The sequence below is a fragment of the Rhipicephalus microplus genome, chromosome 6, assembly GCF_043290135.1.
Source record: "Rhipicephalus microplus isolate Deutch F79 chromosome 6, USDA_Rmic, whole genome shotgun sequence".
Lineage (NCBI taxonomy): Eukaryota > Metazoa > Arthropoda > Arachnida > Ixodida > Ixodidae > Rhipicephalus > Rhipicephalus microplus.
The window spans coordinates 24,932,609-24,946,312 of record NC_134705.1 but is presented as its reverse complement, the minus strand read 5'-3'; positions in this window follow the sequence as shown (position 1 = coordinate 24,946,312).

The following is a 13,704-nucleotide window of genomic DNA, read 5'->3' as shown; positions in this document are numbered from 1 at the left end:
CATCAAACATCACCTTTTTGAGCTCCACAATAAAGAAGTAATGGCTAAGTCGGGTGGCGCACTGCGTAGCCTTGTCAACATTGTAAAAGACGGAGACGGACATTGCCTGCCTTCATCTAAATTTATACTCACGCTGAATACTGATGATGATAGTAGGCCCGCAGTGCGAGGTCATCTTCGTAGTAAATCTTTAATATCTTCTCACCCACGGCAACGAAACGAGAAAAACGACACACAAGCGAAAAAAAGAGATGGCACAATACGACACACGAGCCACTGCACTGGCTGGGGGGTAGTTTCGATTCACGTCCAATGTACAATGTTCTCCCACTCCTTTCGTTCACTTGCTGCAGAAACATCGATGCATGATGCCCTCAATGCCTGGCACTTAGTCCCACATGGCGTGCTCAAGTTAGTCTCGCACGCAACTTTAGTTCTGTGTCGTCAGTGAAACGTGGCACACGATAGTAACAATTCAGTTCGAGGTCGGGATCACGTTAAACCTATCCGGATCTTATCGATCTCATTTCTTGTTCCACCTGTGTTCGAACTGCTTGAAGCTATTTTCAATTTAAGTAGCTCTTTCGGCTTGACCCTGCAGCATACGTGCGGTAAGTATGACATCACATGTTCGGTTAGTCTGTGTCTCGCCCACACTTGGTCTAACGCCGCGTCTCTGAAAGTCTTCGTGGGCTCGCACTCTGTTTGGTTTCCGGCATTTTTCAGCTGTCACATGTGAATAGCTTCTTTTTTTCTTTCCTTTGATTCCTGTGCTTTCGATTCCTGTGGTTCTATCGTTCTAATCTCTTAGGTAATTTTGTGTGGTTATTCTGTCCTGTACGCCTTTAGCGTCATGGCTGTGTCTCTTAAATCGCATGCTGCAGTAGTGCAGACACTCTTTCAGGTTTGTCGTGTTGCTGGCTGAGATGCCAATTTGTCTGGCTCATACTGATTTTGTTTGATCTTTGATGGTATTTGCGTGTTTGATCTCCCGTGAAGTTCGTATTTTTCGACATTTCGTCTTCTCTTCTTGACACACGGTGGGGCTTTCACAGCACTGGAGTCAGATCTGTCAAGAACTTCTATAACAGGATAGCTTAATGTCTTCAGGACTCCCGGATCCAACAGGTGAGAGACCACGAAGACCCAAGATGGTATTTTTCGTCAAATTTCTGGGACTAGATCCTACCAACTTGTGCTCAGTTGAAGCTTGTGTAACTTCATATTCGCCACCACCTATGCTGAGAATTGCATTGTGAAGGCCACGTGGTGAATAGAAAACAAATTTTCCTGCCATGGCACGCTTGGCTACGATTTCATCCTCGGGCATTCCTTCGTCATGCAGATGAGTCAATCTCCGCTAGGACCTCGTCACTGAATTTCCGGCTGGTTGTGCAAGTGAACACAACGGTCTGTTTTCTAATTCCGCTAATCATTGTTGGGAGTAACAGCTTGCCGACAACGAAGCAAGTACAAGAGAACGCGCGTTAGATGTTGTGACAATGGCGTGTTATTTCACGTCAATAATTAAGCAACTGTAGAGACATCAGGATCGGTCGTGCGCCTTTTTCCATGGTTGCATTCCGACATGAGGCCGACGCAACGCCCGGCCACGGTGCCCGTGTTCCGCGTGAAACTCACCGGCGTCAGCATTCTGCGACCGTTGTGACTTTCAGCACGGTGCAAGTCACACTTGAACGTGGTTGCTCTAACGTTGAGATTACAATGCTGGGGCAATTATAACAAGCGGAACAGAAAATGTGTTTATTACGCACATGCAAGTTGTTAGTGTACACACACCAAATACGAACCCACATATTTGCACACGTTACTCATTGTGTCTCACTGCGCACAACAGTTTCTTCCGTTTCCACAAGCAGGAGCACTGCGCAACCTTCACTGACCTGTACAGCGTTAGTCGTCGTGCCGCTTCGTCATGGTGCCCAACGCAATTTCGCTGAACACTTCAAATGCTTCGTTCGCGTCATCCACCGCACAGGTTCTACGCACTATTCAAGCCCCGTGGTGGATGAAAGGTTTTGTGATCGTTGCTAAGAGTACAGTAACTCTTAGCAACGTTTACTCTTAGCGAACAAGACGGCACACTATTAGGCCAGAGACTCGCCCAAATGATCCGTGCTGTCCAGCAGCTTGGTTGCAAACTCTCCCTACAATAGGTTCCCTCTCATGTGTGCGTACCTGGCAATGATTCCGCTGACCGTGCGGCCGAAGCCGCTCACGACGCCACTGATTCGGCGACTAACATTGTCTCTGCCGCAGACGTCAGCAGACTCATCGTAGCCCGCTGCATACGCGAGCGTCTCCCCGACTTTCGCGTTCCAGCCAGCAAGCCCCCACGACGGCTTCCACTTCGTAGATTCGCCCGAGCTGACCGGAGTCTTCTACTTCGTCTCTGCATTGGCTGCCACCATGCCGCTGAACAATTGTGCCACCTCACGGGTCGCGGCAGCCCCTCTTGCCCTGACTGCGGCGACAACGAGACACTGGAGCATCTCCTGCTTCACTGTCAAGCCCATGACGCCGGTCCAACCGATATACTGTCAACATACAGCAACCTTGGACTCCCACGGGCTTTCACGGACAACTTTCTCTTCCCTGATTGCCGTCGCCACGACGTGAAACGTGCTCTTTCTGCACTGCTTGACTTTCTTGATGGCTGCATGCTCCGTCATTTCATTTAACTCCTTTTTTATTCTCGCTTTTATTTTTTATTTTTTTATCCTCACCTTCTAATAATCCCGTTCACCCCTTCCCCGTGCACTACTGCTGAGGTGTCCTCCCCTATAGGAGACAGTTGCGGAGTGCACTTTTCTCTTCGTTTTCACAACACCCCCCCCCCCCCTATACATATTACCGGGCAACCGTTAGTCCTTACAAATGTAACTCGCCAGACGATTGGTTGATCCACTCGAATACTCTAATCAGATGAACTTTTTATCCCCAGTTCAAACATTGTTTTTTTGTTTATTTTTCCCCAGGCCTAATACTTTCTTCACCTGTTTTTCTGTGCAGTGAGCAACAAATAGCGCAGAAAAGAACACGCGAAAAAGTAGTTAGCCACCTATGTGTAACTGGTTCCGCTGTCACGGCAGCAACGAAAGACAAATGTGAGACAGTGAAATCTTTTATTTTTTTACATACACGTGAAGTTTCTCCATCTTTTTAAGTGGTGAGTTCATGGTGAATTCACTTAAAAGGTGAATTCCCTGAATTTGTAAATTCACTCACATGGTGAATTCACTTAAATTAACTTAAAATGTCATGATGTAATAATCCAGTCTCGTTGTCACATTTTGTTCAGTCCTTGTGCAGCTCCTCCGACGGAACTGATAGATGACATTGCCCCGCCGCGGTGGTCTAGTGGCTAAGGTACTCGGCTGCTGACCCGCAGGGTGCGGGTTCGAATCCCGGCTGCGGCGGCTGCATTTCCGATGGAGGCGGAAATGTTGAAGGCCCGTGAGCTCAGATTTGGGTGCACGTTAAAGAACCCCAGGTGGTCTAAATTTCCGGAGCCCTCCACTATGGCGTCTCTCATAATCATATAGTGGTTTTGGGACGTTAAGCCCCACATATCAATCAATCAATCAACCGATAGATGACAGGCAGTGCAGACGCCAGCGCACGCAGCCTTCTGCCTGTTGTATTCCCACGGCTTTACGTACGATAAGATTGTAAAAACAGTTAGACACACGTGACAGAAGATCAAGATGCACGCATACGACAAGGACGTGCAAGGTAATATAAAAGAAATGCGTGTAAATTATGACACACAAACAACTTAACCTTCACATCTCGTACAGTCCTTCGAAAGCTGCTCTGACGAAATAGATGGATGACGGGCATCGCAGACGGCAGCGCACACAGCCTTCAGCACGATGTGTACCCACGGCTGCACAATAAGTATGTGAAATAGTGAGTCACACATGACAGAGGGTGAATACGAATGCATATGAGAAATACGTGCAAGGTGAAATATAGCATACGTGAAATATGACATGCTAATACATTCATCGTGATGTCACACATCTTCAAAGACTCATTTCGATCGCCGTAGCGCCACAGCGTAGCGCCACAGCGGCCGCAGCCACAACTCCGCGAACCACCGTGGCGCCAACAAGTCGGCGAGTTCTAAGCGAGCGATGTCGTCGAGCTCGAGCACGCAAACGCGAGACCGAACGCGGCGCTGCACGCGGAGTGTCACCCGTCAGCGAACTTCGAACAGCAGAGCGAGCGTACGCTTGGTCGCTGCCATGAAGAGCGCCGAGCTGGCTTGGAGCTAGCGCCGAAGAAATCGACAGTAATGCGGTCCTTTTCCAGAAACTTGAGCAAGTGCGAGTGCAGTGCGCAAACGCGAGCTGCAGTGCGCAAACGGCGCCGAGCTCCTTGCGACCGACTGACGGGGAAGCCATCTGTAATGGCAAACAATTTTCACTGAGTTCCGACGCCAGCGACAGCCCCACCAGCCCGTGATAGTGCACTTACAGCGCGCGACACACTACGACCAAGCTCGTTACGAGAACCCGCAACGTGTATTCGACGACTCCCAACACAGCGACGAAGTGTTGGGAGCGACTCCCAACACAGCGACTCCAGAAACTCGCTTAATCTTTCTACGTGTTTTTTTATTGTATAGGTGTGAACCACGCCACACCTCTAAGTCGTTTGCCCGACTAGCGCAAATGGTTTTGAAAGTTGTGATGATTTATTTTACTGAAAAAATGAATTTCTAGTATATATAGAGAAAAAATTTGATCACGTGAGATATTTCAAAATTTTGCAGAATGCCATCAGAGTCCTGTTTGTCAGACTTGCAGTTTTTTCTATATTAAAGGGAGATCCTAACATATGGGCTCAATTGTTTTTTGCTTCGGCGTTTTGTTCGGTTGAACCTTACGCTACAGGTTACTGCTTGCACTACTGTGGTGTGGTGTGATGTGGAGTGTGTGTGTGTGTGTGTGTGTGTTTGTAAGTGCCGTCCGCGTCCTACTTTGTAGTTTTCGGCCCAGACTACCTACACATATATACACTGGTCTTATGCAGCTCATTCAAGACCACGGCACCTTATTTTATCAAGTGCATGCATGCAGGTGAAAGTACACTGGGTGACACCAGTATCTTCCTTCTTCCCTGAATTGTGTGCTCACAGAAAATCAGTGAAGGGCTTACATAACTTTTTGCGTGGCAGCGGCCTATTGTATAGACTGTAGCACCCCAGCTCCCCCCCCCCCTTTTGCGCGCGTCTATTTCCCTCTTCGCTTTCTTTCCAATCTTTCTTCCCCATTTCCCCTTCCCCTAGTGCAAGGTAGCAAACCGGATGCTCCATTTTCTGGTTAACCTCCCTGCCTTTCCCTCATTTTATTCTCTCTCTCTTCCTTCTTCCCTGTCAGCTGCAGAAAAGGTTCCTATATGCTTCTCCCCGAGAGCAATTTAGGCTTGGGCCAGTTGGTGATGCATATTTGATGGAATGAAGTGCTATGAACATCTCTCCTCAACACACAAGACTAAGCTTCAACTCCTATGTCTCTGATTTTGTTGTCCCATTAATCGCGCTTCATTTGATCAAGTAAGATTATCCGTATAACTGTCATCGTTTCAAGGGGATTTTTAGTGTTACACCCCACTCGCATGGGTGTAGCTTCATCCAACATCCGTAGTTTAGGGGTGTTCATAAACACCAAATAAAGTAAGGTGTTACGTTTCTTTACACCCTACGGTTTCAGGGTGTTTCTGAACACCCTATTGTTTAGCGTGCTCCTAGACACCATAAAAAGGGTGTTACCCATGGGACAAATCAATTACGCTCTTATGGGTGTAAAAAGTTTCAGAGTGTAGGGCGCTGTTGAGTGAGAGGCGGTTCGCGCTAGGCAACTTTTAATGTTTGTTTCTTCTTTGCGCCAACTTTTATTGCGTCTGCTCGGGGCCTCAAAACTACGGGATCTTTAGAATTCGGATGCCAGCGCGTTCTTGAGCGCTCGTTCTGGACAGTGGGAGATGGCTACGGAAGATGGCTACATGTCGAAACGCAACGACACCGTCGGCAAACAAACACTGCCGTACGCAACGCCGACGTCAAAGCCTAGCGTCAGCGTCGAGCCAACGCCTTAACTGCGGACAGACGACGTGAATTCAACGTTCGTAAAGGAGGCCTCTCTAGACAACATCGATGCAAACTTCTACGAAATTCACTATCTCCCGCTAAAAGGGACCATGAGGCGATACGAAGCAGCACGATGAGCGTATGACACGTTTAAATTGGTTTGAATAGGTGTCTAGGTTAACAGAAGAGCAACAAGAACACGACACGAATAACAACACTAAATACGCTACATTAATGGAAATTTCACGCAAACACCTTCCCAAAGTGATGCAAACAAGGTGCGCAGCCTCACGCAGTTTTGCATCGCATGATGGGCGATTTTGCTGGAGGTGGTGTACCATTATTCATCATCGTCAAGAATTCGACCGACCCCAGTCGCAAAACTTTTAACAGAAAAAATATCTAACCAATTAGTTAGAGCCCTTATCGAGTTTCGACTCAAGAACGGGAAGCCGTAAATACCAAATCAACAAAATACTACGTGACAGCATCACTAGCTGTCGAAAAGTTTATAGGCGTTTGCCGTCGTGTTGGTGAAGAATGAAGATGAAGCCAAGCTTATCTGCGTCGGCTATCGCCGCCTTTACGAAATCATAAAGAGGGACATTGATCTCTACCATGAATAGATGGTCCTCTGAATCGATTACAAAATGCATAGTACGTTCGGTAAGTAGATCTCCATGAGAGAGACCAAGACAATGTTGCCTTCAAACACCCAACACCTTGATGTTCAAGGCTAAGTCTTTCGGTTTTTGCTTGATCCCCTACCTTTCAGCGTGCTATGGATACAGCAGTAGCCGGCTTCAAGTAATACACTTGTGTCACGTAGCTGAACGAGGTCATTCTGTTTTCCGCAAACTACGACAAAACCTCCGGCACACTGAATCCGTATTGCAAGCAATCAAGCCCTCCTGGCTCACCCTGAAGCCAGAAAAGAGCCGACTCACATGCGAGCAGCTCCTGTCTGCGGGCCAAGTCATCAGGAAAATCATAGTTTTTCCTGCCCATCGAAAACAGCTTACATCACCGCTTCCACGACCACTCACTGACAATTGTACCGTTCGTCAATTTGTTGGCCAGTGAGCCTACTAAAGGCAAGTGATGATGAAAAAAAAACTTCTTTCAGATGCTTTGCAGCGTATGACAGAGTTAACTTCGGTGTGTGGTGTCAGCACGTTTAGTGGTCATGCGCAACAGGTGGTCCAAACACCGCCATAACGTGCTCATGCGCTAGTGAATTGCAGCCTGTGTAACGGGCAAAGCTGAACGCTGTGGCCTCTCCCCTTACACTCTCTCAGGAATCGTGTAATGAGGCAGGTAACGAGACTGTACAGACGCGAAATGAACCAATGCGCTGTACAGTAGTTCGAACGCACTGGCACACGCTAGCGCGTTGGGCCTGTGTAAGTGTCTCTGTAAGAGGTTGTCGCCACTCCCCCTTACACACTCTCTCATCAATCACGTGATGATGTAGAGACATGAGCTTTCACAAATGCGCGATCAACCCACTTGCTGCCACGTGGCGTGGTGACGAAATCACGTGGCCGACACTACTAACGACCATTTGGGGAATAACAGCTACAAAAACTACAATAAAGCACTGATGTGCTCCACATGCAAGGATGCGTTAATGTCGGGCAATGTGTCCATGTTGAACAAAACGCTAAGTCAAGTCATGCGCTGCTTCGCATGCTACACATGCTGCGTTTAGTGGGCAATAGTGTAACTTTTTTATTTCAAAAGTTTTCTGGGAAACTGCGTAGGGTCCTCAATCTAGGGCTCCACTAGACCTTACCGCTTGCTGGCCTTGGTCAAGCAAAGTCAGCTGGATTTCCCTATTCTTCTCAGCAGGCCAGGTTTTCCAGGTTTCTAGCAGGCCTTGGTCTAGATGTCTTCCACAGGAGAGAATCGACGTTTGGGTGCTACAACTCGCATTCCCACGTAATGTAGCCAATAGTTGGCCGTTCGCGATCCCACGTAAAGTCGCACACGTATACTGTGAAGCTGACGACTGAGGCGCAAAAAAAAACACTTCGCGAAAGAGGAAAAAAAGAAGGATAAAAGTAGCAGCGCTAACTACCAACTTTTTACTGATAGTATAAAAAAAGGCACTGCGCCGTCCTCGCTACCGGTCTGCAGAAATTAGGTGTCACTTCTGTCCTTTTCTAACCACTACCACCACAGTATAACAAACGCACAAGAAAAAAATTGGCCCCGAATCTGCATATTACACTGCATAGGTAACCGAAAAACGACATACTTGCATGTGGAGAGAGTTACAAAACGTTTATTTGATGTTCTGCGCAAGAAAATTGGTAAATGGTATTCTGGAGGCGCTCAGTTAATGCCTCGAGCATGTAGCGGAGGCGAACGAGCACATAGAGACACGTTAGACACAGGCGCCATCTGGCAGTTCGAAAACGAAGAAAGGCGTGCGCGCCCGCGGAGAAAGATGCGCGCTTGTCTCGGAGGTGATAAGGTGTAGAATGCAAAGCGACGGGAGGTGCCACCACCATGTCGTCTTAGCAAAGTGTTGGAAGCATTTACCTTTTTGAGCACAGCGTTGCACTCTCAGAGCAGCGTGATAAACACAACGGTCAATGGAATTACTTGTGTGTACCTTCTTTAGTATAAAAGCACATATACAAAACATCGACGTGTTCTAATGGTGCCTCAGATATGCGCAATAATTCGTTTCTAATTAACAATCGCACAAGTGTGAACGCTGAATCTTGAACAATATTGTTGAGCGCTGCGGATGGGGTTGGCCATTTGGTGCCCTTGGAGGTATCAGTAAGGGCGGACAAATAGACAATAGTACAGATAGACAGATCAAAATTTTTTTGTTGAAGGTCCCCATGAAAGACTATCGTCTTTAAAAGAATATTTTTCCGCGCATGCGTGCAGAACCAACATATATCACAACCAACAACAGCGTCATTGTCAATGCAGCAGTCTATCGAAGAACCGCATTTCTGCGGAATATAACTATAGATGTATCACTGATAAAAATGCTTCCAACAACTATCTATGTGTTTGTTTGCTACTTCTGTCAAGAATCACCGTTTACTCGAAAAAAGGCACACGTCCGTGGGCTTTACAGTGCGCTGAAAAATGCGCATGATCACTTTTGCGTAAACTATTACCATGCTATCTTAATCTGTCCTTGATGCAACGTCCCTTTTGACCGATGAAAAGTTGCCACAGCTTAGGAGTGTGTCGTATACCAGGCCGTGTGCAAAGCGTCTAAATAGTTTATGTGCTTCTTCTGGCAGCCTCTTGGCGCATTGCACGTGGTACGTGAGCACAATTGCACCAGCTTGTTTGGAGCTAAAAAAAAAAAACGACCGAGAAGCTATAATGGGTAGCCACCTCTTGAGGTTATGCCTCACAGTGTGCACATTAGGGACCCAAGCTTTCTCTCCTTTGGGCGCGCTTTAGCAATGCCAGCACTGCTTTTCAACGTCTGCAGCAGGTATTCCAGAGTTAAATAACGACAGACTGAAGATAGCCGGCCTTGGAAAATTTTTGAAGCTGAATAAAAAAGCTAGAATGCATAACATGTTTACATGATCTGCGTAAAGCCAACTTCAAAAAAGCAGTGCGACTCTGTGCTCGAAGTCTTTGATTGCACTCAGTCGTACAGCCACAAATCTTTCTTACCTCTGCAGCAGGGATTCTAGAATGAACGAACAACACACTGAGGATAGCCGACCTTGGGAAACTTTTGAATCTGAATAAAAAAGTAAACTTGGTGGCACTGCCTCGGGACCCATGCTCATGCGCTTCTTTCTTAATGCACAGGATGCGTTACGGCAAGCCGGCTTAAGCCTCGGATTGACAACGGACGTTTCACCGGGAAACAAAATACAGTTCTTGTGCACTGGGACTGCTGTCAGCTGGCTGCTATCTGAAGAAAAATTCCACGAGCTGCGGATCATGGAAACAGTTCAAGTGCGGCTATCAAATACTGAAGCCAGTGACGTCAACCGACTCGGTCCCCGGCCAGGGTATAAAAGCAGAGCTTCATAGCCACTGCGTCAGTGGACATGGTGGCACCGCCTCGGGACAAACGCTGATGCGCTTCTTTCTTGTTGCAAAGTTGGTGACAAATATTTTGAATATTCTGTGCGCGATGATGATACAACCCTGATGGTGCTACCGAGTTCACGATTTTTTGCTAACCTGATGTGTGAATGCTACGATGTCATAGGGCTGTTACTACTAACATCAGGTCATGTTGAACTTAATCCAGGACCACACTCTGGCTCAGATAGTGACGAAAGCACGAACACTGTTCTACTGAAAAAGATACTCTAGAACAAAGTAAACCAAACGAAATGCTGAAAGATTGACTTCTTACTTGAAGCAAGTTAAAAAAACCGTATCTGCCTTACAACCTAGAATGGCTGTGATTGAGAATGACCTATCTCGATTAACACATTGTGAACAAAAAGTGTCGGAATATGAAAGCTATTGCAAGAGCATGACCAAACAGCTGCACGGTTTTGTTATAAAAATGGATGATTTGAAAAACAGAAGCCGCCGCAACAATATAGTAATTTACGGTGTCTCTGAAGAATTAGTTGAGGAACCCAAAGGTCTAGAAAATAAGGTAAAGGGAGGAATAATAAATGACAAGCTGGGCCTACAATTTAAGTCTATAGAAAGAATTCATAGGGATGGAAATCGCCAGAGTCAACGCACTCGCCCGATCATTCTGCGACTTTTCGATTTTAGGGGAAAATTGATTCTTTTACGTTGTATGAAACTTAAGGGCACACTGACATAATTGTCAGAAGATTTCTCAAAAAGGAGTAAAGACATCCGAGCTAATTTATGGCGTTTAATGGCAAGTAAAAAGGCAAACGCTACAAAGGTTTCACTGTCATTTAAAAAATTAAGAAATAGACGGATGTCCACGTGGGATCCTGATAACCAAGTTAGAATTGACATTATCAAAAAAAGGTGGGCCCGATGTACAAAACTCCTAGGTCTCGTCATCATCACACAATTGTATAAAGTGACGCAAAAAAATAACAAGGTGACAACACTCAGCAGACTTTCTCACCGCTTTCAATTTTGTGTCTAAATGCTCGAAGTATTGTCAACAAAATTGACCGATTGGAAGAAATATACATAACTATAGTCCTGAAGTGATAATTACATAAACGAGGCCTCACGCTCATATACATGATACTGAAATTGTACTTGCTTCATACTCAGTGATTCACAAAGATCGGGACGACTGTGGGGGCTGTCTAGCGATTGTGATAAACAACTGCTTAACGTTTCAAGGAGGTCCCGGAATAGAAATTCATGAAAGTGCCTGGTACAACATGAAGTTTGATAATACGACGTTGCTCATAGATGCTACTTACAGGCACCCGGTGGCATCTGAAAAATATCTTTTGAAGGTTCATGACTACCCACACAAAAGAATGAACCGCGCAAAGCTCTTATTGACTGGTGACTCCAATCTTGCTGGAATAAACAGGAATACGTTAGCTATTGAGAACAGAGATGTTAAACACTGTGAGAATCTGCCCGATTTATTGTTTGGCTTTTCTTTGTCACAGACTGTTAAAGAACCTACGCGTGTCCAGGAAAATGCTAGCGCCATACTTGATCTTGGTTTGGAGCGCTAGCCATTAGGTAAAGCCATCTTTTGTTGCTTTTAGAGACTACAGCAGAGCTAATGATGAAAGTATTATTGACTATCTAGAAGAAAAACTAGACAGTTTTTAAGCTGCGACAAATGAAGATGTCAAGGTTCTATTGGTGAAATTCAAATAGGCTATACGATACCGTAAAAATCATTTCATACGAACTAAATTAAAGAAGTAAGCGGAAATCGCCATAGATAACGCCGAAAATTATTTATCTGAAACGGAAACTAAAACACCGAAGAAGGAAATGAATAGACACAGCAGTAACGAGAGAACTCGCTTACAAATTAATAATGAAAATGAAAGCTGCAAAAGACTACTTCTTTTCAAACACTTAATCAAACCTCATTAAAAATTAACCGCAAAAGTTTTGGTGCTACTTATCGAAGCCAGATGCTGGAATCAGTAAAATAGAAGTAGCAGGGTCAGTCATAGAACACATGCACAATGATGTATTAATTTGTGAGGTTTTAACGTCCCAAAACCACCATTTGATTATGAGAGACGCCGTAGTGAAGGGCTCCGGAAATTTTGACCACCTGGGGTTCTTTAACGTGCACCCAAATCTGAGTACACGGGCCTACAAAATTTCCGCCTCCATCGCAAATGCAGCCGCCGCAGCCGGGAATCGAACCCGTGACTTGCGGGTCAGCAGCCGAGTACCTTAGCCACTAGACCACCGCGGCGGCGCCACATCCACAATGTGACTAATACATTTAACGAATAATTTCAATCCGTCTTCACACGCTTAGCAATTGCACCGGTGCGCATGCCAGTAACTGATAACCAGAAGGGTGACCTCAAGATAACAGAGCAAGGTACTCTAAACTCGCTTTTGCAAATAAACACCAAGAAATTGTTCGAGCCAGATTATATAATAAATAAGGTTTTGAGAAGATACGCTCCAAAACTTTCTCTCTTTTTGCAGATCCTATTTTCGACATCCATGAGTACATCTTCTCTTCCTAAGGATTGTCTGTGCGCTAAAGTAATACCAAATCATAAAGAAGGCAACCAGCTGCACGTTGAAACATATAGAGCGATATCTCTGACAAGTTGTTGCTGTAAAGTAATGGAACACATATTGAGTAGAGCCATCATGACGTACCTAAACGCAAAAAACGTGTTATACCCTATGCGGCACGGTTTTAGAAAAGGTTCATCAAAAATTACTCAGTTATTAGAGATAACCCATAACTTTACATCAATAATTAACTGAACTTTTCAGATTGAGACTAATTTCGTTGATCTTTAAAGGCTTTTGATCCCTTATCGCACTACAAATAATCGAAAAGAAAAGGTCTATTGGATTCGCAGGCGGTATTGTGGAATAGATAGCAGCCTATCTTTCGAACCAATCTCAGTATGTTTCTTTAAATAATTATGACTCCCATGAGCACAAAGTTTATGCAGGAGTGCCACAAAGATCTGTTTTCGCACTACTGTTATTTCCTACTTACGTTATTGACATCGCTGATTGTGCAGGGAGTAAAGTTTAACAAGGAGTAAAGATATGGCTCTTCTCCAATTTTCAGGCAATTTTCAGCCCCGCCGCGGTGGTCTAGTGGCTGAGGTACTCGGCTGCTTACCCGCAGGTCGTGGGATCAAATCCCGGCTGCGGCGGCTGCATTTCCGATGGAGGCGGAAATGCTGTAGGTCCATGTGCTCAGATTTGTTAAAGAACCCAGGTGATCGAAATTTCTGGAGCCCTCCACTACGGCGTCTCTCATAATCAATTGGTGGTTTCGGGACGTTATACCCCACATATCAATCAATCAATTGGCATACAGAGAGTCGATGATTAACTCACACTGAACAATACACTTAACAAGATAGCCCATTGGTGTGACAGATAGGGCATGGAAATAATGTTTAGAAAACTAAGTACACAATTATAACACACAAAAAGATGATTTT